At 38.7% G+C, this 20,992-nt stretch overlaps 1 pseudogene; it reads right to left on the reverse strand.

Annotated features, from left to right (window-relative positions):
- Window positions 1–5,992: 5,992 nt before the first annotated feature.
- Window positions 5,993–20,992, reverse strand: part of LOC106724931 — a 71,641-nt pseudogene continuing 56,641 nt past the window's right edge.

Genomic DNA, 20,992 nt, shown 5'->3' on the forward strand with positions numbered 1-20,992 from the left:
ACACATCGAGGTGGAAAGAGCAAACTACACAGAACAGTTCTTCCACTGTGAAAAATAGCAAACTTCCACACCTACAACAAATTGCAAATTTTCACATATTTGCTCCAGGCAAACATTTGCAATTTTCACAGCAAACAAGGCTTTTGGCTCCAATACACTTTTTTTTTTGTCTCCTCCCCCCTTGGGAAAAAAAATCACTCTACTTATTTTCAGAAAACCAGAAAAATACATGAGGCAAAATTACTGATAATATCATGCTTATTCTAGGTATTTTAATTTTGATAATTTTTATATCTACCAACTTAGACCAAAAAATATTACTTCAGGGTGACTGTACTTGATTGGAGAATCCATGAGTTTGTATAAGGACCCTGAAAATGTTATTGTGATTGCTCTTAAAATGAAGGCTAGTGCTTTCAGGACATAGGATTTCTTTTAGTAATCAAATAAAAAGAGAAGTTGGGTTTCCCCTAAAATATTTTTTTTTCATTTTAGTACTGTAAGGCAATGGTTCTCAGGTAAGGGACAATGAATGGTGCTTTCCATTCAGCTATGAAGTGCAGAGAATTTTTTTCCTACTAATATTTATATAACCGTTTGTTTACATTAAAAACAAAAATCTAGAGACAATACAAGGCTATCTCTATACTAATCTCCTCTAATTTACTTGCTTCCCTTCTATGGAAGGGGAATGACAATTATGGCATTATTATAAAAAGTCAGTGAAGATTGTCCATAACTCACCCACAGGAGAATCTTTCCTGGAACTATATCATCCACAGCCTTTGTGCTGTGGTAAAAACAGAAACAAAAAGTTGAAAAGTTAAGTATTGCCTTTATGTTACAGCGTGAAAACATGTCATCTAACCAATGTTGGTTTAGGTTTTCAAATTTATAAATTCTATTCTATGCTATTCAGTTGATTTACTTTGGAACCATTTTCACACTGCAGGTGTGTGTGTGTGTGTGTGTGTGAGAGTGTGTATATGTGTTTGTGGGTTGTATAATAGAGAACTTTCCATTCCAAAACTGTTCTTTGCTCCTGTTTTCTATACAGGATCAGTAAGTTATTCTGAGGGAAGTCATCTTAAATGAGATGAGGTTCTGCCCCTCTCCAAAACACGGCTTTCTTTGACAACAGAAAAATGTCCAGTCCCTTTAGCCTTTTTTAAAACACCAAGCACCACTTGATCTCTGTCTACATTATCAAGGTTCCTTTTCCACATCTTTCTTCCATCTCTCCTTGGTGCTACCAATACCTAAATGTTATTACATGTTTCATCCTGCTGCTTGGGGTTTTGTGTGTGCTAGTCTGGTATGTTCTCGCTCCATACAGTTCCCCTGCTGAATTCCTCTTCAATGAAAGCTCAGCTAGTATGCCATTTCGTTAGTAAAACTTTTACAGTCTCCCTACTTGAAACTCTTTTCTATCTTTTGTACCTCTACCTCTATATACCACTCCCTTCATTAATTCACAACCAGTCATTTGTCAGATCTTGACTGAGTATCTAATATTGCCGACATCCAATAGAGATAAATATGAAGGTTATTAAACATAACTTTTGCCTTCTAAGAATTCAGTATAAGGAACATCGCCCCAATCCAATTATGTAGTCAACTCAAAGGACAGACTATCTCATTATCTCTTACTAGTGCTTTAATATGGCAAATCCTTACATTATTTTAAGAATAAATTATAGTGCTTCACTATATGAGAAATATACATAGCCAATTTGTTCAAAAGTTGATTTATGGAAAAAGTGAGAGCAAAGAGAACCCAGACTATTGGGATTATTTATATAAATGTAGTTTTAAAAAGTGGCAATCATCTGTCCCACATCTAAAAATACAGTAAATTTACTGAGGGAAATACCCTGCTCGTGTGTTTGAGGAACTTCTCCCTTACATCAGCAGTGCTGCCAATAGTTCCTAAGGCAACTTCCTTGGTGAGTTACTTTGTTATTCAGAACCAAGAAGAAGAGATTTGACCACATAATCAAGGTTTTCTCTAATCCTATTAATTCAGTGCATATCTTAAATGTACCATATGATGTTTAATGTTTTTTTTTTAACCTCTATCTTCTTTACCTTTTAAATCTTATGCTAATCACAATGAACACAGTGAAGCCAAAGCTTTCTGATGCCTACCCAACCAGTCAATTCACTGGAGAAAACAGAAATTAAAGCTGATCATTATTTTTTGTTTTATTTAGTTATGGGACAGTTGTGCAGTTATTTTTAAATTAAAAAGAAACACTAATTATATGTTTATAACTATGTTATATGATTGACTCATACCTAATATTATATCTATTACATATTATTCAACATACATTGAATTCCTGCTATTTGCCAGACACCAAGTACCAGACATTTCCTTCCTTTTTTATTTATTTTATTTATTTTTTACTAATTTAGACCTTTAGATGAACACAGTTAGCTGTGTTCATCTTCTAACTGAGCAAACTCTCTCTCTTTGGCTTAAGACAGCATCAATAATACAAGCATTTACTGAGTATTATGATGCTTTAATATATTAGCTTATTTACTCTTTGTGGAACTGAATCAGAGATAGATAATATTTACTATTATATGTTGTTTTAAAATACTGAAACTAATGCTCCTAGGGGTTAAATTGCCTCCAAATTTCCTAACCAGCAATTGTTGGGCTTAGGATTTGAACTCACGTGATCAACACAGAGACCACAGTTTTAGTCATGATAGGACCATCCTTTATTTGCTCTGGCCAATTTTTGTCATTTTTATGTACTTCACAGCAGTTAACTTGGGGATCAAGCTAATACTCTAATCCCAGTAGATCATGCTTTCACTTGCACAGGTCACAATGTAAGCTCAAAAGGGCCCTCGTGACTTAGTGCCCTCTTGTTTGCCGGCCTTATTTTTGACTAGTTTCTATTTCTCCTTTGTTTTCACATAATAAAGAACAATTTGTAGCTTTATTTCCACTCTATACTTGGCCGAACTTCTATGTCTGTGTTCTTATTATACCTGCTTCCCAGAAAACCCTTCCTACTAGTCTTTGCTATAACTCTATTTATTAGTGATTCAACACAGCTGCCATTTTCAGGGAGCTTCTCTAATCATAAGATAAGTGAAAGGCCATCGTACCACACCCAAAATGTCTAACACATTGTGCATGAAAATATTTTAGCATTACTTACATTCACTTTTTTACATGTCCCTCTCTTACTAGACTACGTGTACTAAGAGGAAAATGCTGCTTATTTTCATCCCCACTTTGCTTGGCATGTAAAAGGCATTCAATAATTGAATATTGCCGATGCAGATGAACATTTGATTATAGGAGGAGGCAGAGATGGGAAATCAATCCCACAGTAGCATTCAGTTGTACTCGTGTGCTGTGTCATATCCAATTAAAATGAGAACTTGCTAAAATTTGAACAATTCTGAAAGTAAGTTGTAAGGCTATACCTTTATCTACACTTGGGTAACTCTTTCTGGTTTCTTCCTCTACTCATGTTTTAATTTGATCCTCACAATGAAAGTGTGAGGTAGGCATAATTATTGTCCCCAGACCAGAGAAGAGGAAATTCAGATTTAGAGAACTTGAATGACTTCTCTAAGATCACACTACTAGATGGCAGCTAGAGAACTGAAACCATGCCATCACACTCAAAAACCCTTTCTCTCATAGTGAACATTAAGGTTATTAAAAAATAGTAAACCCCCTCTGAAATATGAATTTATTGAACACCCCTAAACTAAAGCATCAGTGACACTGGTAAATGGCACTTGTGTGTGGGGGGAGGGCAGTTACAATACATATTTGTTCTCTGTGTGTTAAAGGAATGTCTTAATTTTGGAATTAATATGCCTATGAGATTATTTTATAACAAGAAGTATATGTTCCATGAATTAATGATTATTCACTAATTTTATTTTCATAATTCAATCTATGGAACATATATAAGTATATAGAATATGGAACATTTCTTGGACATCTTCAATATAATTATCAAATTGACTCTTCTGTATACTTTCAGGAGTTTTTTTGTGTGTGTTTTTTTAGTAAAAATAAATATTTTAAAGCTCAGAAGTATATAATGTTTTCATTTTTGTATGGTCCCCTTATTTCTTTATCTGAAGTAGGCTTTCAACTATAGTGCCCATAAGCTATCCTTTCTAATAAAAAACAAAAAGGGTAATTGACCATACCTTCGCTACGCTTCCTTTGGCTAATCAGGGCGATATGCAAATTAACCGCCAACAAAGATGGCGGCCGGCAGCCACACACGCAGCTGAAGCGAGCAAGAGGCTTGCTTGCTCCAGTGATGGAGGAAGCCAAGGTTCCCCGCCTGCCGTGGCCCGGCTCTGAGCTCTGAAAGCAACTAAGTTTCAATTATAGAAGCTAAACAAACCCCAGATACCTGCTTTCAGCAGGCCGTGGCCTCAGAGCTAGAGTTATAAAAGGTAAATAAATCCCAGAATAAAAAGAAAAAAGAAAAAAAAGGAGAGGCTGGGAGCTTCAGTTGCCGGCCAGCCTGAAAACAGCTCTCAGCCCCTTACCCAGATTGGCCAGGCACCCCAGTGGGGACCCCCACCCTGAAGGGGGTGTGACCAGCTGCAAACAGCCAACAGCCCTTCACCCAGGCTGGCCAGGCACCCAAGCGGGACCCCCACCCTGATCCGGATCACCCTTCAGGGCAAACCAGCTGGAGCCCACCCGTGCACCAGGCCTCTATCTCATATAATAAAAGGGTAATATGCAAACTGACCCTAACAGAAGAATGATTGGGAATGAGTGGTCACTATGACACACACTGACCACCAGGGGGCAGACACTCAATGCAGGAGCTGCCCTCTGGTGGTCAGTGCGCTCACATATGGGGGAGCTCTGCTCAGCCACAAGCCAGGCTGATGGCTGCCAGTACAGTGGTGGTGGTGGGAGCCTCTCCTGCCTCCTCAGCAGCACTAAGGATATCCGATTGCAGCTTAGGTCTGCTCCCCGCTAGCAAGTGGTCATCCCCTGAGGGCTGCTGGGCTGCCAGAGGGATGTCTGATTGCCAGCTTAGGCCCAGTCCCCGGGGGAGCAGGCCTAAGCCAGCAGCTGGTCATCCCCAGAGGGGTTCCAGACTGCGAGAGGGCACAGGCCGGGCTGAGGGCCCCTACCCCGAGTGCACAAATTTTTGTGCACCGGGCCTCTAGTCTATAATAATAAAAGCATAATATGCTACTTAGACTGGACAGCCAGACGACCTCCCAGACATCCTTCCAGATGACCTTTCGGATGAAGCCACAGCTGCGAGGGCCGAGCCCCTTGCACGAATTTCGTCCATCGGGCCTCTAGTAATACAATAAAGGTATTAACTTGTTTACTAAAAAAGCCCTAGTTCATTCCCACAAACATTTATCGAGGGTTTCTTATGTGGGATCTATGGTAGGCCAGGAACTGTGTTCTGTGATACGTTGGGGTAACAAAAATGGAGAGGCTATACTCCTTTATATTTTCATTCTGATGGTTCTGCAATTATACTTTTTTACCACTTTTAATTCCAAAACACTTTCAAATCTAATCTTTTGTCATGTTTAAATGAGGCTTTAATATTCTTAAATATCTGCCACTAGTAGATTACAGTGCAGGAAGGTCACAGGAAATGAATTTCACTTCTCAACATCACAAACATTTGGAATTACAAAAAGTCCATGGATGAACATTACAGGTAAGAAAAGTACCCCCAAAAAACGTTTGCTTTAAAAATAACAAAAAAGTTTAAAAATTGATTTTCCCCCAAGTCCAAATAATTGTGGTCTAGCCATCAGAGTAAAGGCTTCATTGGCTCATTCCTTTGATAAGAATTAGTTCATGCCAAACTGTATACCCACGTGTGTGTGTAAAGCATCACACACAAGCATACACACCCACAAAGAAAGACACACATCCGGGGTTTTGTTCTATACACTTTTCATATCCACATTCTAAGTCTGCCAGCTGCCCTTTACATTTGGCAAGCTACTTCTTTGGAGGCAGGACATTTTCTTCAAAGACGCCCTGGTTGAGGACATTCCCTGCTGGGAAGTGTCTAGCCAACACGAAGGAGGACCCATCCCTTGCAGATGCTCTCTCTACTCCCATCCTCTTTGTATTCTCCCATACCATGGCCTGAAGTGTCCAGTCTCAGAGTTGAAGCCAGGCTGCTGGAAGCTGCAATTCTTAATTACACTGTACTATGTATCAGCCACCTCCTTTCCTGTCCGACCGTAGGATGCCCAGGCCAGGTTCTCTCTGCACTGGCTGGGGCTGGACTCCGGGGTGTGCTTGGGGGTCCTCATGCTGGCCAGGGCCTCTGAATATTGCTAAGCCTCCTAGATGAGCCCCTTGCAGAGCTTCCGCAGGGGTAGGCCGTGCTGCCGGGGTGGGCCTGTGGGCCCTCAGAACCACATTATTAAACTGTTTGGAAGCTGACTTGCTCCTGGTTAGCTCACAGGCTTCCGGGCTCCCACTGCTTCTGCTCCCTCAAATCTGATTTTTTGAAGGACATGATTTTAATATATGTGACCAGGGTGCTTAAGTTTTATTTAGGCAAAAGCCCTATGTGTCATGGGGAGTTTAAATGCCAACATATAATTTTGGTGACATTCTACTTGCATCTTCCCAGATGCCAGTAGATGGTAATTGAAAAATCAATGCAACATTCTGTTTTAATTATCTTTCTCCAGACACCGATTATAGTGCTACTTTGTCACCCCTTGGAAAAGTGTTAACTAAGCATTTCCTATGGTCAAAGCACTCAGGTAGGTGTTGATGGTCATAGAAAACAAGTATTCTGAGTCAAATATTTTCTCAATGAGCCTCTCAAACTTGCCTATGACCTTCCTTCTTATTGCAATTTCCAGCTTCTTTTCTAGTTGGTTATGTCCCACTTGGCTAACAGTTTTTATTAATTATTCCAGAAACCTTGATGAAGCCACGATATATTAGTGTGCTGAGTAACAAATGCTTTGTGATTGGCTGCTTTCTAAATTTTACAATAATCCAATCGTCCTGAGATGGATTGAGGCCATATTAGTTACATGGCCATCAACAGGCAAGTACTCAAAATCCTTTGAAAACAGTACTAATGTCACTTAATAACAGTTAAGCCTATGGAATAATGCTTCATAGCTAAGTTTTTGAGGCCATTGAAATAAAGATTTTACCTAGTCAGTCTTTAAGTTATATGCCTTAAGTATTTTTTCATCAAGATTTTTTAAGAAAACTGTATTTTTGGAAGTCATGCCTTTTAGCATGTCTGGAATTCAAGTTTCCTACATTGTTTAAAAAGGGCAAAGATCTCTGAGAAGTCAGATAAGCTGGTAATTGGCCATTCTTTTGTACACCCTGGGAAAGTTGATTTTTGTGAACTTGGCCCTTTACCTTTATTCTTATGAGAGATCCATGGAAATGGGTAGCAGAATATAAAGTGTGTCAGGGGAGATATTTTATTGGTGAGAAAAAGAGGAAGGATGGTAATCTCAGGCCCTCAACTTCAAAATATTAAAAAAAATTTTTTTAAATATTTTTATTGATTTTTAGAGAGAGAGGAAGGAAGAGGGAGAGATAGAAACATCAATGATGAGAGCGAATCAATGATTGGCTGCCTCCTGCACACCCCCTCTGGGGATCCAGCCCGCAACCCAGGTATGTGCCCTTTGACAGGAATCAAACCCTGGTCCCTTCAGTCTGCAGGCCGACGCTCTATCCACTGAGATAAACCAGCTAGGGCTCAAAATATTTTAATTAAATAATAAAGAGGGGGGAAATGGTGAATTGAGTAAGAACATTGGTTCAGTCCATACTCTTTATTTAATAGTTGGATGGTCTTAGGAGAAAGTATTAAAACTCCCTATCTCTTGGTGTTCTCATATGTAAAACGGGAAGGGGTTATGATTTAAATCACAGGGCAAATGCTCAGCCTAGTGGCTAGTCCATATTAGGCACTCAACAAATGTTACTTAGCAGTACTCATCTGCCCCTTCCTCTTCACCATTGTTACACAAGAGGGAATTGGGGTCAGAATTTTGACCCTCTCCCACCGTCAAAGTTTCCCCAAAGGAGCAATGCGGCCAGGATCTGAGTGGAGAAAATGCTGAGAGAAATTCGTTCACAGTCTGTGTGAGGGAAAGAAACAGGATGTGGTCTCAATGAACATTTTAGAAACCCAATATGGCAGGGTTTCTTCCTTTTCTAGCAGCCAGAACAAACAGAAAGTTTCTGAGTACAGGAGAAAATAATACTACAAGTTCTATAAAAAGATACATTATGTCAAAACAAAGAGACATTCCTGAATGCTTAGTGGAATTGATTCAACAAAGTAGATATACTGTAAAAACAAAACAAAATTATAAAAAACACACAACAGAATAAAACAACAACAACATACTATTAGAAACTTTCTGATTTATGAGATCTCATTAAGATTCGATAGAATATGTTATCTATTTACGTGGAGGAAGGAAATACGAAACAGGAACAATTTGAAATCAGAAAGCATTGCATGAGAAAAAAATATGATTGCTTAATTGAAACTAGATGCATTTCAAAAACAACAAATAAGATGCATTAGAAAACTGATTTTTAGATGTCAAATCTAAGGAATTCAACCAGACTCAGATGAAATAGTGTAAAGAAAATAAAAGGGGAAAATGAGAAAAATTAAATACAGATAAGACAATAACCCGGACCAAGATGGCGGCATAGGTAAACACCGCAGACTGCTGCCGCAAACAACCACTTCAAAAATACAACTAAAAGACGGAACGGACATCACCCAGAACCACAGGAAGGCTGGCTGAGGAGAGACTCTTCAACTAGAAGGAAAAATAACAGCACACCGAGGCTCAGAGGAGGCGCAGTGTGGAAAAAACTCAGGTGCGGAGGTGCGCGCGCAAAGCGGGCTGGTGGCTGAGAGCGCGGTTGTCGTTTTCGGTCAGGGGGGAGTCTCAGACTCTGAGCTCCAGATACGGGCGAATCGCTGGGGACTCGGACCCAAACGGGAGAAGCGGGAGTGTCTGGCATCAGTTGGAAGGCAGCTTTCCCTCCGAGGTTTGCAGCGGTTCCGGGGGTTCTGAGAAGCAGAGCCTCTGGGAACAGGACTGAGGGCACCATAACGGCTCCCTCCGCCCGCCCTGTTGAGCCCGCCCCGCCCAAGCCCTGCGCAGAGCCATTTGCCGGATCACCTCAGGCAAAGGCTAGATTAGCACCTCCCCAGAGGACAGAAGTTTTCCGCGGCAGACACAGCTGATTCACACAGCCAGTCGGCCTGGTGGTCAAATCCCTCTAGTATTAACTACAACAATCAAGGCTCAACTAGAACAAGACTGCGCACAAAGACCACTAGGGGGTGCACCAAGAAAGCATAAAAAATGCGGAGACAAAAAAACATGACAGAAATGGAGGATATAGAGCTAAAAATCGCAATTTTGAGGGCTTGCAAAAATGTGCTAGAAGCTGTCAATAAACTTGAGGAGAGAGTCACGAAAACTAATGAGACCCTCGATGCTATGATAAAGAACCAACTAGAAATTAAGCATACACGGACTGAAATAAAGAATATTATACAGACACCCAATAGCAGACCAGAGGAGCGCAAGAATCAAGTCAAAGATTTGAAATGCGAAGAAGCAAAAAACACCCAACCGGAAAAGCAAAATGAAAAAAGAATCCGAAAATACGAAGATAGTGTAAGGAGCCTCTGGGACAGCTTCAAGCGTACCAACATCAGAATAATAGGGGTGCCAGAAGATGAGAGACAGCAAGATATTGAAAACCTATTTGAAGAAATAATGGCAGAAAACTTCCCCCACCTGGTGAAAGAAATGGACTTACAGGTCCAAGAAGCGCAGAGAACCCCAAACAAAAGGAATCCAAAGAGGACCACACCAAGACACATCATAATTAAAATGCCAAGAGCAAAAGACAAAGAGAGAATCTTAAAAGCAGCAAGAGAAAGAGACTCAATTACCTACAAGGGAATACCCATACGACTGTCAGCTGATTTCTCAACAGAAACTTGGCAGGCCAGAAGGGAATGGCAAGAAATATTCAAAGTGCTGAATACCAAGAACCTACAACCAAGAATACTTTATCCAGCAAAGCTATCATTCAGAATTGAAGGTCAGATAAAGAGCTTCACAGATAAGGAAAAGCTAAAGGAGTTCATCACCACTAAACCAGTATTATACGAAATGCTGAAAGGTATCCTTTAAGAGGAGGAAGAAGAAAAAGGTAAAGATACAAATTGTGAACAACAAACATGCATCTATCAACAAGTGAATCTAAGAATCAAGTGAATAAATAATCTGATGTACAGAATGAACTGGTGATTATAATGAATCAGGGACATAGAAAGGGAATGGACTGACTATTCTTGGGGGGGAAAGGGGAATGGGAGATGCGGGAAGAAACTGGACAAAAATCGTGCACCTATGGATGAGGACAGTGGGTGGGGAGTGAGGGCGGAGGGTGGGGTGGGAACTGGGAGGAGGGGAGTTATGGGGGGGAAAAAAAGAGGAACAAATGTAACCTGAACAATAAAGATTTAATTAAAAAAAAAAAAAAAGACAATAACCCAATCAAAAACAAAGATCAGGAGCAATAATTACATAAATTATTTTTTCAAGAAAAACATCGCTAGAATGGCAAAAAATCCAAAGTTACAGATTGATACATTTCAACAAGTATCAAGAACAAGAAAATTGAAGACATAACTAAATCTATTTAAATAAAAATGTTTAAAATTTAATGATAGAAAAAAAGTTGTACTAGCAGCCAGGAAGATAAGTAAACAAAAAGGCAATGACTGATTTACAGCAAATGAATTAAATACAATTATCATGAATCAAAAAATGATTTTTATCATCAAATATTGGAATTATTTGAGGGGAGAAAAACTATAGTGAATGTCTCTTGTTACTCAAATAATTTCAATATTCTTTCATCCAACAATTATGTAAAAGTTTGAATATATCTGGCAGGCATTGTGTAATGAAATGGATTTATTGGTAATTTGCTTTATATTTTTACGTTTCCCAAACCTTCATATTGAAAATATTATAAAGGAAAATAAAAGCAAAAAAGGAAATTTATACTAGTAAGTAAAGGGAGAGGAGAGATAAGAGAGACCAGGGTGTTTAACATCTAAACATTCACGCTCAGAAGAACAGGCAGCTCCTCTTTTCATTGGGCTACATCATACTGATTTCCAAAAGCAAGTCTTTCCCCTTGTCACCAGCAATCTCACAAGGGCATGGGGTCCAAGGCCAAGGGCAAGCTTTCACAATGATGATGCCCTTCAAACCTTGGAAGCATCTTCACATATCATCTCCCCTCTCTGCCACTTTTCACACCATCACCATTCCAAAGAGGTCACGGGGACTCTTCTTTTACTATTTCTTCTGAGACAAGGCTGTTGTAGTTGTTGACTCCATATTCTTGGGTGACCCATTTCTCTTCTCTGGGCTTTAATTCCCCCCCCCCCCCGAGAAATAGATGGAACTGGACCAGGTGTACAACTGTTTCTAATTTGCATGTAGTTTATGGATTATGGCAGTGATTTGCAACATGGACTGCCATTGGAATTCTGTGGGGACTTTGTTTGTTAGTGTGTGTTTGTGGTTTTTTTTAATTTGTTTGTTTTGTTGTTGTTTTTTATAACACCGATGCCTGTTTCTTATCCCAAGATTCTAATATATATGGCCTGGAGTAAGGTCAGTCCTTCAGGATTTTACAAGTGATCTGGTAGAGAGCCATGGAACTAATTTATTGGCACCAAGAAAGGACATCCATGTAAAAGAGTCTATAGTAAGGAGAAGTTGGATTATAGTAGCAAAAACTACTTTATTTGCTTTTATAGGGTACCATCTGTGTAGAAAAAATACCTAAAACATTAAGATCTTTTACAAAATAGTCAGGTTCCCTAAAAGAAGTCTTTTGTGCCAGGGAAGGCAGTTTGTCTTAAAAGGATTCTCTCTGGGCATTCCAAGTCCAGGGTCAAGGCACATGAGTGAGCCAACCCAGTAGACTTCCAATAACTGCCCTCCTAATCAGACATCTGATTACAATTATTCGAGTGACCCAAGCAAGAGGAGCTCAGTAAGTACCTCCCAAATTCCTGACTAAAATAAAAATCGTTGTTTTAAACAATGTTTTGGAGGCATTCATTTAACCAGTATATTAAGTAGTCCAGGTTAGAAAGCCATACTTCTACCTTTCTGATTAAAAAAATATGGCAGGAAAAATTAATTTCTTAAATCATCTGTTTATCGCAAAGAACAACTTGTCAGAGAAATATTCTAGACTGACATTTTTTTCAAGTTTTAAGTGGCTCATAACTGACTAAATTAAATGAATTCCGGTTTTCATATAATGCCTTGGTATTCCACTTTATATGCCAGACATCTGTCCCTTATGCTCTCCCCTCCTCCTTTCTTTCTGACAATCTTTGCCATTTGTGGTGCCCCAAGGAAAACATCCCTCAGATTTCATTCAACTAATATTGGCTAACTTTTATGTAACTAATAAAGTTTTCCCATGGATCTGGCCCTTAAACCATCATTTGTAGGGGTTAAATAAATGTTATTAAATTTGGCCAACTTATCTTTTTTTCTTGAATTCAGACAAATATACTTAGAGGTATAGAAAATTTTATAGTTAAATATATAATTATTCATATAGTTACAAACATATAGTTACCCAGGGTGCAGATAAAGTTTTGGCAATGACATTACCAATCCTTTTCATTAGATATTCAGCACAAAGTAAGGCATGTACTTGCTATGTAAACATATAAAGAACAAAAGGCTGTCAAATTGATCTAAAAATACATACAATCTATATATTTTGGGCAGAAAACATGTATCATTATAAGACATAATGAATACATCTAATTAGGATATGGAATAAATAGGCATGGCACATTCCGTTAGAGAAGGTTTAATAGTCTTAAGAATTAGTCTCTGGTGTCATACTGTCTGGGTTCAAGCCCAGCCTCAGCCCTTGTGGTAGAGACTGCAAACCATTCACCAAATATATCTTTTTTTCCCCCTCTGAGCTTATTTCTCAGCATTTTTTGCTGTTAGGATTATTATATATCTCCATTCTTGACAATAAAATGAAGTGATATGCAACATCCTGGTCAGTCCCATATAGCCTTCTCCTTGCATTGTCTGTATGTCATCTTTTAAGATGATCTTGGAAAACATGTGTTTAATTTTGTCATAACTTTTATCAGCCTGGTTTTACGAATTACTGTGTGGAAGAGAGTTCCCCACCTCACCCCAAACTCACCACTGACCTGAGACTGCAATGGGTTATTACTATAGGTATATTTTTTAGATATTATCTGTAGACATTCTTTCAAAATGTTAGGTTTATATATTACTGTAGCCACGGAGCCCTAATATAAACCCTTAGTATCACTGTGACCTTGAGAAAAATTAAAATTTCAGTGCCTCAGCAGCCTCATGTATAAAATGACCATAATAACACCTCCTTATGGGGTTGCTAAAAGAATCAAATGAAGTAGTAAATGTTGAGTATTTAGAACAAAACATGATTTACTGTAAACATCATGAAATCTTAGCCATCATCATCATTATGAGTATTCAGCATGTAGAAGACCTAATTGTAAGAATAGTCTTAACACTAAGGATTACTTTTTATGGTTTACTTATTAAATTAAAAAATACTAATACTTATTTTATTTATTTATACATTAAAGTATCAAATACCTACTTTCTATGTAGTGTAGTTAGGAACTGAAGATATAACATTGAATATAACAGATACCTTTGCCCTCAAAGAGCATGTTGTTCAATGAAGAAAACAAATAATTACTCCACAATTGCAGGACAATGGGATAAGTCTCATATTCAAGGTAGGGGAGGATGAAGTGGAAGCATGAATGTAGGGCACTCAATGAAATCCAGAGGACAAGATCTTAGTGTTAAGTGAGAATTACCCAGGGCTTATCCAGTTGAAGAAGTGCTTGTAGGGGGGCTCTACATGGAGGAGAAGAGAATACAAGCAGAAGGAAAAGCATGTGCCCAACCAGGAGGTAAGAGGAAGCATGGTAGAATCTTAACAGTAGCTGAAGCAATGTGAGCATGTGAAGGGAGAGAGGGGTATGGAGAAAGATGAGATCAAAAGGGGAGCAGAGCAGAGAAAAGACCATGTAGAGCAGTAGTTCTCAACCTTCCTAATGCCGTGACCCTTTAATACAGTTCCTCATGTTGTGGTGACCCCCAACCATAAAATTATTTTCGTTGCTACTTCATAACTGTAATTTTGCTACTGTTATGAATCATAATGTAAATATCTGATATGCAGGATGTATTTTCATTGTTACAAATTGAACATAATTAAAGCATAGTGATTAATCACAAAAACAATATGTAATTATATATGTGTTTTCCGATGGTCTTAGGAGACCCTTGTGAAAGGGTCGTTCGACCTCCAAAGGGGTCGCGACTCACAGGTTGAGAACCACTGATGTAGAGACTTCAGTGCTGTGCCAAAGCCTTTGTGTTTAAATGAAAGAGGACTGACATGACAAGATTAGGCTTCTAGAAATGAAACTATCTGCAATGTGAGAATGGATTGGCAAAAACAAATGTGTTCCTCTGTATATTAGCAAAACTATTAGGAGGCCAGGTGATGGAAGATGGTACAGGTGGTAACTCTATGGGTCTGGGAAACTGATGTTTGTGAGAGTAGGTAGGATGAGTCACAAATAGTATCCAGGTTTATAATTAGCCTACTCAGTTTATAATTAGACTTATTGTTGTTAATGCTCATCCTAGGATATTTTTCCCATCGATTTTTTAGAGAGAGTGAAAGGGAGGGAGGGAGAGGGGAAGAGAGAGAAAGAGAGAGAGAGAGAGAGAGAGATTAATAGAGACACATAGATTGGTTGCTTCCCACATGCACTCTGACTGGGCTGGGGTCAAACCTGCAACCCAGGTACCTGCCCTTGACCAGAATCGAATACACTATCCTTCAGTGCACCAGCTGATGCTCTACCCATTGAGCCACAATGGCTAGGGCATGGCTGGCAGCATTTGAGGGGACTCCCCAAGACAGTTTTGTTGCTTTTAAGTTTGCAGCATGTAGTGGATTTCAAAATGGAGATAATGAGTTAAAACCCAGGCACTAATTCATGTTCAGAAGGCAAATCTGCAAGTATTGTCTATTTGCCCAAATGAGTGGTGTAAAAGGCAAAGAAGAGGCAAATTTAAGTTCAAGAAATGTGACTTATGTAATGTTTATATGTTTATTTAGCTGACAGAGCCACTCGGAGTAAAGTGGATTTGAATGAATATTTATTAGGGTGATTTAATAAAGGAGAAGATTCTTGCATTCTAAAAGGTATTTTAGTGATAATCTCATATTGGAAAATCTCTTAGTTTTCATCATCACTACATAGAAATTGGAAGCTTTAAGAGAACTACTTAATAAAACCCTGATTTAAAAGAGAGAAAATCAATGTAATTGATCTGAAGATTGATAGAAAATAGATCCTAGTCACCTTGAAAGGGCTTTTCGTTGCTACTTTATGGGATAAGTTCTTCAATTTTTTTCTTATTTAGCAAATATTTATGACAAATTATTTTCTGATGATAAAAGTGATACTTATTAAAAATTTGGAAGATGTTGAAAACTTAATAGAAAAATTCTAAATACTTGAAGGCAATTTTTAATATTTTGTGTGTATTTCCTTCCAATACTTTTAATATGGATAAAAATTACTCTACAAAATTATCAATACAATTGTATATCTTGTTCTTTTTTTAAAAAATTAAATCTTTATTGTTCAGATTATTACATTTGTTCCTCTTTTTCCCCCCATAACTCCCCTCCTCCCAGTTCCCACCCCACCCTCCGCCCTCACTCCCCACCCACTGTCCTCATCGATAGGTGCACGATTTTTGTCCAGTCTCTTCCCGCATCTCCCACACCCCTTTCCCCCCAAGAATAGTCAGTCCATTCCCTTTCTATGTCCATGATTCTATTATAATCACCAGTTCATTCTGTACATCAGATTATTTATTCACTTGATTCTTAGATTCACTTGTTGATAGATGCATATTTGTTGTTCATAATTTGTATCTTTACCTTTTTCTTCTTCTTCCTCTTCTTAAAGGATACCTTTCAGCATTTCATATAATACTGGTTTGGTGGTGATGAACTCCTTTAGCTTTTCCTTATCTGTGAAGCTCTTTATCTGACCTTCAATTGTGAATGATAGCTTTGCTGGATAAAGTAATCTTGGTTGTAGGTTCTTGGAATTCATCGCTTTGAATATTTCTTGCCACTCCCTTCTGGCCTGCCAAGTTTCTGTTGAGAAATCAGCTGACAGTCGTATGGGTATTCCCTTGTAGGTAACTGAGTTTCTTTCTCTTGCTGCTTTTAAGATTCTCTCTTTGTCTTTTGCTCTTGGCATTTTAATTATGATGTGTCTTGGTGTGGTCCTCTTTGGATTCCTTTTGTTTGGGGTTCTCTGCGCTTCCTGGACCTGTAAGTCTATTTCTTTTACCAGGTGGGGGAAGTTTTCTGTCATTATTTCTTCAAATAGGTTTTCAATATCTTGCTGTCTCTCATCTTCTGGCACCCCTATAATTCTGATGTTGGTACGCTTGAAGCTGTCCCAGAGGCTCCTTACACTATCTTTGTATTTTCGGATTCTTTTTTCATTTTGCTTTTCCAGGTGGGTGTTTTTTGCTTCTTCGCATTTCAAATCTTTGACTTGATTCTTGCGCTCCTCTGGTCTGCTGTTGGGTATCTGTATAATATTCTTTATTTCAGTCAGTGTATGCTTAATTTCTAGTTGGTTCTTTATCACAACATCGAGGGTCTCATTAGATTTCTTGTAGATCTCATTAAGTTTATCAGCAGTTTCTAGAAAATTATTGAAAGACCTTAAAAGTGTGGTTTTGAGCTCCATATCCTCCAATTCTGACATCAGTGTCCTGTTCTTTGTCTCCGCATTTTTTATGCTTTCTTGGTGCACCCCCTAGTGGTCTTTGTGCGCAGTCTTGTTGTAGTTAAGCCTTGATTGTTGTAAGTAATACTAGGGGAGATTTGACCTCCAGGCCAACTGGCTGTGAGAAGCAGCTGTGTCTGCAGTGGGAGAACTACTGTCCTCTAGGGAGGTGCTAATCTAGCCTTTGCCTGAGGCTATCTGGCAAATGCCTCTGTGCAGGGCTTGGGCGGGGCGGGTCCCAGGGGATCTACAGGGCAGGCGGAGCGAGCAGTTATGGCTGCTCTCGGTCCGTCCCCAGGGGGTCTGCCTCTCAGAGTCCCAACAACTGCTGCAAACCTCGGAGAGAAAGCTGCCTTCAAGTTCCAATCGAAGCCAGACAGTCCCGCTTCTCCCGTTTGAGTCTGGGTCCCTAGAGACTCACCCGGATCTGGAGCTCAGAGTCTGAGGCTCCCTCCCGATTGAAACAGACAACCGCGCCCTCAGCCACCAGCCCGCTCCGCATGCACTCCGCACCTCAGTTTTTTACTTTAGCACTGTGCCTCCTCTGAGTCTCGGTATGCTACTCTCTTTCCTCCTAGTTGTAGAACTTCCACTCAGCCAGCCTTCCTGTGGTTCTGGATGATGTCCGTTCTGTCTTTTAGTTGTATTTTTGAAGTGGTTGTTTGAGGCAGCAAACTCTGGCATTAACCTATGCCGCCATCTTCTATCTTGTTTTTATTCATTTTTCTATTTCAAAGTATATCTTTAAGTCATTAAATATTCTTTGAAAATTAAAAATATTAGAACTGATGATACTTTATTTTTTTATGTATTTTTATTGATTTCAGAGAGGAAGGGAGAGGGAGAGAGAGAAACATCAATGATGACAGAGAATCATTGATCAGCTGCCTCCTGCACACCCCCTACTGGGGATTGAGCCTCAGCCCAGGAATGTGCCCTTGACCGGAATCGAACCTGGGACCCTTCAGTCCACAGGCTGATGCTCTACCCACTGAGCCAAACCAGTTGGGGCAGAACTGATGATACTTTAAATGTGGATTCATTCCTCTGTTGGATATAATAGGGATTCTAATTATTCTTCATTACAAAAAACTCAGATGGCCTTTATACATGATATAAGAATCTTGTGTTTTTAGAAGTGAAATTACTTGGTTGAAAAATATGCATAGGTGATGTTCAAGATCACTTGGTTGTTTATTAGTGGTATTGCAGGGAAATTTTATTCCAGAACCTAAGCTAAATGGAACATTTCAACCACCTTCTTCTTCTGCATGTTGTTTTCTGTTTATTAAGTGAGCCTATAACCACTGATTGTTTAAAATAGATACCATGAGTTTTTGTGCTGGTAAAATGCTACATTTCCCCCTTAAATTGGCTTTGAGTGAAGATATAAAAAATATATATATCTTTGTAATTCTCTAAAATGGTACTATTTATTCCCACCAATGCTCGGATCAGTGTGGAAACCTTGAAGCACAGCTCTCTCCATAGCTTTAATGTACTTTATTCTACATGACATTGGAAGGCAGTGTCAATTATGATGAATCATGAAGCTCACAACTAATGATACATTTAAAGCCAATTCATTTGTCTCTTTGATCATGTAAATGTATTGGCATTCACCAAGCCTGCCATGATAGGACATTATAGCTACTTTGGAGTCATTTCATTGTACACTTATATATCAGTGCAGCTGCCACTAATGTTTACACGTCCATGTGCTACACTTCCTCATGATATTTTTGCAGAGGTTAATGCTCGTGCACAGTAGATATATTTATTACGAAGGCAATAACAGACCCACAGGAGACATTACAGCTCTTAAGAGATCAGTGCCTATGATTAGTCCCATTTTATCCTATCTCCTTCTAACTCTGTTTAGCTGATGAGCCCCCTTTTTTAAATTCCTCGTTCACATTGAAACTATTTGGCTACATTCTAATGGTAAAATTATTCTTATACCTATAAGTTTTATGTTTTATAAAATATTTTGCTTGCCTGTACGCAATCTATTTCTCTAGTATTTGCTCCTTCACTTTGAAGTTGTGTTCCTGTTCTTGCTAATCCACCTTTAATAGTAGTCTAGACAATAATCTACTGTTACATAGGAAATATTTCACATCTTGCAAATGTTTTAGCTATTGTGCAATAGTAAGTGATAGCACAGCATACAATGTTATTCCCTAGATCAACACCTTGCAACATAATTTACAGAGAGGCTTTCTCTTCAAGAAAAATTCTCACTTGCAATTCATGTTTAGTCTGTTTTCTCTATCTTATCCTTAACAGCTGGGTTATATCTGCTTCCACAGAAATGTGTTAATCTATGTTTAATACCAATAGCAAAAAAAGAACTTTGAAAACTGAAAAGAGCCTTACATTTAAGTTTAAAGTAATCTGCCAAATAATTTTTAAAATTTTATTTAATTTTTTTCTGTCATCATTTATCCCCCCTATATCCTCTTCCACCTCTCCCCTCTTCCCACCAACAATCATCACACTGTTGTCAATGTCCATGAGTTCTTTCTATTTTTTTTCTCTTTGTTGCTCAATAATTTTTAAGTTGATCACCGATTGGTGATCACACCATTAATAATGAACAAAGATTATAATGAGTTAAGGCTCAGTCTACAGAAATATAGCAAAGATAATCATTTTTGTTTAAATCATAACTGAATCCCTAGCATTAATTATTTGTCCTGGACAAATTTACTTTAAGTAGAGATTATACTTTATCCATGGTTTCTGAGGCCGGTGTGTGAAGACAGGAGTTCCATTCTTTCTACAACCTTATCAGTTTCACTCTGTCGGAAGGTCTTCAACCTTGCCAAGTCACATCCTCTGAGATCACATGCTGAGTCAGGAAGATTGTTGTGATATTAAACCAGTCTCATTCCTCAGAAGCCACTCCATTTTTGCTCAAATTGGAAGGACTATTGGCCAATGGGGGCATTACTCACAGACTATTTGTCAGGCCAGCTGTATTGATGTCCACCCGCTACCTATGAGGCAATGTCTCTGGATACTGAGTCACAGGGGAGGGGTGAGCACTTAAGCAATTACAAACCTGCAGATGTTAGCAAGGGAGGTCTCATTCACTCAGAATAACCATAGAGCATTTTTTTTTAATACCAATAAGAATAAAGGTATGGCTGAGTTCTGAGTTGTGGAATTGTATTGAAAGATGATGCTCTACCCAATGACCTCAATACCGAGCAGGAGTGTTAATGTGAAAATGGTTTTCTCACCTCGCTTTGGTGTTAGCTATCAATGATGGGTAAACTCACCCTATTTTAAAAACCTTGAGAGTCCCAATGGATTGTTTGGTTCCCCATGCCAACAGGGAACACTTAGTGATGGCACAGCTCACCAAAACCCCCAAACTAACTTTATGTTACTTGTTTACATAAAAGATATTTAAAAGCCCATTGTATTCAATTTTCAATTGTACTCTTTCAGCTAAAGGTAGCTAGACTGGAATCAATCATAATAATATTAATGGATTTTGTAGCCAGAAAAGTATCTCCCTATAATCTATATCAATATATTGGTAAATGTCCTTATTTATCTCATACACATTTTGTACTGAAATATGATAGGGCTATATTTTTGATATATTTAAACCTCACTATTATTTTAACACCAATGTGAAAAAACAAAGCACCCTGTAAACTAGATTATATTTCGCACAAATAACACACCGATAGTAGTGAGACCATTTTATCCATAACAAGAATAATTTCCTTTTTAAAGGCGGGCCATTCTTTACTCTTAGCTCAAAGCAATACTATACAGGTAGCAGTTCCCTGAAAGATAAATGGCCTTTCACATGATGAGGATTGGGTGCTATATGCCTTCTGTCTGTGAGGGGACCTTTTCCTAACGCAGGATTCTAATAAGAAGCACTGATTTCAGTTAAGCATATACAAACCTACAAGCTCTGGTGGCAGGGGTGGGGGGCGGGGTAAATAATGGAATGACTGTAAGTCTAA

Source organism: Myotis brandtii, unplaced genomic scaffold, assembly GCF_000412655.1.
Source record: "Myotis brandtii unplaced genomic scaffold, ASM41265v1 scaffold125, whole genome shotgun sequence".
NCBI lineage: Eukaryota > Metazoa > Chordata > Mammalia > Chiroptera > Vespertilionidae > Myotis > Myotis brandtii.